This window comes from Desmodus rotundus, chromosome 8 (assembly GCF_022682495.2).
Source record: "Desmodus rotundus isolate HL8 chromosome 8, HLdesRot8A.1, whole genome shotgun sequence".
NCBI classification, from domain to species: Eukaryota; Metazoa; Chordata; class Mammalia; order Chiroptera; family Phyllostomidae; genus Desmodus; species Desmodus rotundus.
In genome coordinates this window covers 28,800,996-28,806,995 of record NC_071394.1, presented here as the reverse complement: position 1 = coordinate 28,806,995, position 6,000 = coordinate 28,800,996, and the positions used below count along the sequence as shown (strand labels likewise).

The window sequence follows — 6,000 nt, the reverse complement described above, 5'->3', positions numbered from 1 at the left end:
CACCTGGGCTTGCATACAGGCCCGAGCCGAGCGGAGCCAGGTGGCAGCAAGCAGGGTACACGGCCAGGGTGCCCAGCTCTCGGGGCTGCCCGCGGGGTGGAGCGGCCCTCGCGGCCGCTCCCTCTCGGCGCCTTCCCCATCCCCAAAGAGGACACCCCTCCTTCCGCCCGCCGCGGCGCCGCCCCACCGCCGCCCGCCCGCGCTGGCCCGGAGCCTCCCAGGCAGCCAGCGAGCGAGGGGAGCGCTCGGGGATGGGACTTGGAGGAGGCGGCCAAGGAGGATCCAGCGGCAGCGGCGCGGGCTTCTCGCTCGTCTCCCACGAGCAGTCCCGGAGGACAGCCGCGGCTCTCGGCGCGGCACCGAGGCCCACGGGGAAGACCCAGGTGGCTGCGTCCCTGTCTCGCTTTCCAGGCGCCGGTGGCGGCGGCGGCTGCAGGTGAGCAGGGCGCGCTTTCCCCCGGGCTCTGCGCGGCCTCGCTGCCCCGGGGCGCAGACGGGCGGACCAACCTACTTACTGACAGACAGACAGGGAGCGCGGGGCGGACCGACGCCCGCGGGCGCTGTACCCCTCCTCCCTCTCGCCCTGCAGCTCCGCGCGGGCCCCGAGCGCCAGGCGTCCCTTCCCCTCCCTGGGCTCGCCGCTCTGACCCCTCGGGACAGACCGCGACCGGGAGTGACGCGCTCCCCGACCCCTCGCCGACAGAAGTCAAACCACCGGGGTCGGGCGAGTTGGGCAAGCTCTCCGCGTGTGGCGCACCGCACTGCAGCCACCTCGCCGCGCCCCGTGGGGGCGCTGTGCCCCGGCGCGGGGGCGCCCGGACCTGGTCTCCACGGGCCGAGGAAAGGGAGACTTGTTGAGCGGGCAAGCCAGGTGGATGCCGATATCCACCCGCCCCCCTCCCACGCCCGCACCTTAGTCTGCTGGTATTTGACTGCCCGTGCCATCTAGATTCTGTTCTTTGGTTTACTATGGCAGCTTCAGCTCCAGCTTCGCTACACTGTGGACAAAGGAAAGGAAGGGGAGGGCATTTTATGGTAGTTGCTAGAAACCCCGAGGATGGTTGGGGAGAGAACAGAAAAATGGAGACTCTCTCCGTAAGGTCTCCAGGACTGAAAGTGCAGGAAGCCAGCTGCTCAGGAACACTACTCCCACCCCGAACGTTTGACCCAGTTCCCAGCTGTCATAAGTCAGGGAGCCAGGCTGCATCTGCACCAAGCGCATTTAATCGGCCTCCCAGGTGTGGGGCAGCCAAGAAGCAACCAAGAGGCTGCAGGGAACTGGGGCAAGAGCAGGGACGCTGACAATGGCCTGCCTACATTGCCTAGGTTAGTAACTTTGGAGTTACCCAACCGTTCTATACTTCAGTTTCCTCATCTATTTAGTGGGATAATACCCACAATGCTGTGAGGATTATTCAAGGCCTTAGTAGAGTAATCCCAGGTGCATCCTAAGGTTAGGTGGTGAGTTCTATCACCCGTCTTTCCAGAAAAAGCGAGGGGTTCCTTTGAGCAGACACCTCCTTCCCAACTCAGGAAGAGAGCCTCTCCATGGATACACGAAGGTGGCAGATGTTCCGTGTGTATTTAGCTGGAGTTTTCCATTTAGGGGTCCACTGTTGCACAGTTCTTCCAGTCTGCTTTCAAAGTGACAAGATCATAAAACCATGTCAAGATACCAAGGTTGGTTTATGGTCTGGAAAATTTCCTCTCAGCCGCTAAAGCTTGGTTCCTTAGATTCAATCCCCTGTGGAGAAAGCAGAGACCCGTGGCTTTTCACCTTCCATTTCCCTATCTTTTTTATACTTTTATTTGAGTCAATAGAATTCAGTCTCAGGCCCCCAAGTTGCCAGGCCTCTCCTTTCTACAACGCAAAGTTCCCTGCTTCTAGAGCCCACACCCAGGCAAACTGGAGCCACTGAGGCCTGAGCTCCCTCACTGGAGGTGCCAGAGTGGAGCCCACCTCTGACACACCCTCGGATGGTTGTCACGCCCGAAGCCTAGCAAACACCCTACATCTCTGTCAGCAAGAGGTGGTTGAAGTAAGGCCCAAGAAAAAGAAAAGGAAATAGATGATTGCTCCTTGAAAGACAGAGAATAAGAAATTAATCGAAGATGCTGGAAAGAAATCCTACTGGCTCCCTAGTAGGATTGGGATTGGGCTCCCTAGTAGGGTTGGGAGGGAGAAGGGGGTAGACACAGGCTCAGGTCTCAGGACAAGCAGGCTGAGAGGGTGTGATGGGTGCAAAGGCTGGCCTTCGTGAGGTGTTGGGCGCAAAGCTGGGCAGGCGGTGAGGCAGGCCGTGAGAGGATCCCACGGTGAGCGGCTGGGTTTAAGACCTGTCAAGTGGGCACGAGAGTGTCTTAGTGCTTTCCTTGGGGCTTGGTGTGGAACACGTGTGCCCTTGAGAGAACCCTTCCCTGGGGCTCCTCATTCTTAGGAAAGCTCAGGAGGGCTCCCCTGTTTAGTGTGCACGTGGGAATAACTCCGGGGGCTGCGGGAAAGAGGAGGGCTGAAGTGCCAAGTGGAGAGTGGAGCGTGTCATCACGGTTGCTAGTAAACAGCACCAGGGAGGCCCTTCCAAGGGAGCAGTTGCCACTTGGAGCTCCAGACGTGAGATCATTTTTGAATCCTGCCATGTGGCTCCCTCAGCAGACAGCCACCAGTGTCTTACCCAGCAGGACCCTGAAGGGGGATCACAGAGAAAGACTGGGCTGGGCTCCATCCCAGTGGCCTGAGCTGTTGTCACCAATAGGTGGTAATGATGATGGCAGTGATGAGAGGTAGTTGGGGTACAGCCCGGAGCATGCTGATCTTGGCCCTGAAGGACCTGGGTTCCAGTCTCTACCCTGCCAGTCACACCCCCGTAAGGATTTTGAAAAGTTACTTAACCTCTCTGTGCCTCAGTTTTCTCATCTGTAAATGGGGAACAGGATTGCTGGAAGAACTAAATTAGTTAACACACATGAAGTGCTTCGTACCTGGCTCAGAGTATGTGCTCAGTGTTTCTTAGCTGTTCATATTATTATCTGAGCCTCGGTTATATCATCCATCAAATGGGCACAATACTCTCTATATCACAGGGTTGGTGTGAGGGTTAAATGAGATCACGTGAACTAACCCGCCAGTGTGTAGCATGGAGAAATGCTCAGAGTGGGCTGGCTGGAACTGAAGCTTTTACCAGAACATCTGCATGTAAAGTCAGTAGCCGAGCAGGTGGACCAGCTAGCGTCTTCGGAAAGTTCTTCAAAGAGTGTTGTCCAAGGAACCTTGATCAGCCATTGGAGGCTGTAGCTCACTCCCCATTGGAATCCCCCATTGACATTTTAGGTATTAGTTTCCTGTGGCTGCTGTAACAAATTGCCGTAATCTTAGTGCCTGAAACAACACAAATTTATTCTCTTCCAGTTCTGGAAGTCAGAAGTCTGAAATAGCTCTTGCTGTGCTAAAATCAAGGTGTCGGCAAGGCTGTGTTCCTTTTGGAGGCTCAGTGGAAAAATCTGTTTCCTTGCCCTTTCTGGCTTCTAAAAATTACCTGTGCTTCTTGGTTCCTAGTCTCTTCTTCCATCTTCAAAACGTAGCAGCTTCCAATTTCCTCCTTCTCCTCTCCTTTTCTCCCCTCTTCCTCCTCCTCCTTCCCCTCTCGCCTCTCCCTTGCCCCTTCTTCTCCCTCTTATAAAGACCCATGTGATGACATTGGGCTCACTTGGATAATCCAGGCTAGTTTCTCCATCTCAAGATCCTTAACTTAATCACAACTGCAAAGTCCCTTTTGCCACATAAAGTAACATATTCGCCTACCCATTATCTCAGTTGTCATAACTCAGTCAAACCAGCAAAGAGTAAGGGACATTGTACAGAGCTACTGGGCTGGAATCAAGGGTAATGATTGTGTGTGTTGGTGGGGTGTGTTGCGGGGACGCGGTGAGGTTAGCATTGTAACACAGGGCCAGACTATGGGGCTTGGACTGATAAGCTAAGGAATCTAGATTTTTACTCTGACGGTACGTGGAAGTCACTGGCCGTTTTTGTGCAGGAGCACGAGAAGCATGGTATTGCGTTGGGAAGATTGAACTCAGTGCTAGTGCTGAATGGATTCAATAGGAGAGATTTAGGAACAGTCTGTTAATTAGGATTGTGTTCAATTTCAAGTAAGAGAAAAAATGGAAGTGGCAGGGGCTTCACAAAGGAAGTTCATTTCTCTTTTGTGTTCTAGAAGTCGGAAGGCAGTGAGTCCAAAGCAAGAGTGGGGCCATTGGGGTCGCCAACATTCGGGCACAAACAGTGTAAAGAGGAAGACCTGGGCTCGGCCTTGGCAGTTGTCTGGTGTAGAATGAGGGCTGGTTTGATTCAACACTTAGTGATCTTTTGTTGTGCAATAGATGTGTTCATTCAAGCTTTATCTGTTTTCTAAAGATTTATGTCCAAAATTCAGCACCCAGCATGTGGAAGATACAGACATGACAAGCTGTGGTCCCAAGGAACAGCTCAGTCTGGGCAGGGAGATAGATAGATAGGGTAGCAAGAAAAAGAAACCGAGCTCCAGGGCAGATAAGAAACCCATTGTCAGAGGTGTGCGGAAGTCAGTCATCTTCGGGAAAATTGGGAAACATTTTAGAGAGTGGGTAACATGCGCTGAGCCTTGAGGAATGAAGACAGTAGGTAGACCTTCCACTCCAAGAGACCAGCATGGGTGAAGGCACCCAGCTATGACAAGAACCTGAGTTATTCAGGTGCTGCTGGGCGGGGAGGGGTATCAGGGGTACACGTGGGACTGCCCAGTTGGAGAGGTGGGCAGGGTCAGTCATGGAAGGCCTTGAATGTTAATGTTAGGCCGTAAGGCCGTAGATGGGTTCCACACAGAGAGGGGACAGGAGTTGAAGGACCCGAGGCAGGAAGAACAAGTTCCAAAGTTCCTGGAAGAGCCCGGGGGGGAGGTGGGGGGGAATGGAGGGACGGAGCGTTGCTGCAGTGGCGGCCACAGTCAGGAGGGCTGGATGGGGCAGCCATGCAGAGGCGTGAAGGTCAGGGCTTGTCCACTCATGAATGCGATGGTGATGTGAGGGACATATGGAAACGGGCCCCAAGTTTCTAGTCTGGGTGGCTCAGCGGATGAAGTTGCCTTAACGGTGAAAGGACTTAAGTGCAAGAAGATGACTTAGTATCTGGAAGGGCTGAGCTGGCAAGCAGGCCTTTACTTCACCCAGTAGGGTGAAGATCACAGACAGGCAACGTCAGGCAACATCAAAGAGAACAGCAGCCTAACATTTAGAGCCACCTGAAAACCATGGCCTCCAGGCCTAGCAGAGGTGGGGGTCCCATGCACCGGCCATGCAAGGATGGGGGTTCTGGCATTAGGTGGGAGCCAGGGAGGTACGGCCTCTGAGGCAGCTGCAGCTCCAGGACCATTACTCTCTGAGGACAGAGGGTAGTCAGTGTGCCGGCCTGGGATGCAGCCTTGGAGGGACAAAACTAATGAATCTGGTGTCTAAGAACTTTCAAAATTGGGGGAAGGTGATTTGAAATCTACCCCCACCCTTTTTTTTTTTAAACAAGTCAGCTGACTTCCTGAGAGATGGCAGGGATTGAATCTTGGCTTGGTCACCTAACTAGCTCCAAGGCCTTGGACATTGTCCTTCCATCTGTGAATCTTAGTGTTCCATCCATAAATTTGGGAACTCATCCACCTTACAGGATGATTGTAGGGACCAAATGAGCTGAAAATATACCAAACGCCTACATCATTGCCTGGCTCATAGTAGGCACTGAAAACATATTCGAGTCCTCCCCGCTTTCCCGTCTTGTCCCGAGGCAAGGCTTACCACCCTGGAAGATGTCACATCCAAACTCCTTCAGGGCTGTGCTGGCCTGTGGCTGGTTCAGGTTGAGAAACACTGCTTCCAGGCCACACCTGTCATTTTGGGTTGACAAATTAAAGCCCAGATAGTTGAGTTACTTCAGTGAGGTCACACAGCATATTGAAACAGAGCCAGGCCTGTCCA

At 53.9% G+C, this 6,000-nt stretch overlaps 1 protein-coding gene across 5 annotated transcripts in view; it reads left to right on the top strand.

The window, feature by feature from the left end:
* The window catches only part of MATN2 (matrilin 2), a 122,005-nt gene continuing 116,005 nt past the window's right edge, over nucleotides 1-6,000 (top strand). For 4 of the 5 annotated variants that reach the window (XM_053930188.2, XM_053930189.2, XM_053930190.2 and 1 more), the window contains exon 1: nucleotides 200-436. The gene's annotated coding sequence lies outside the window, so the exon portion shown is untranslated. Of the gene's footprint in view, nucleotides 437-6,000 lie in introns of all 5 variants that reach the window. The other variant, XM_053930191.1, reaches the window with a different exon arrangement.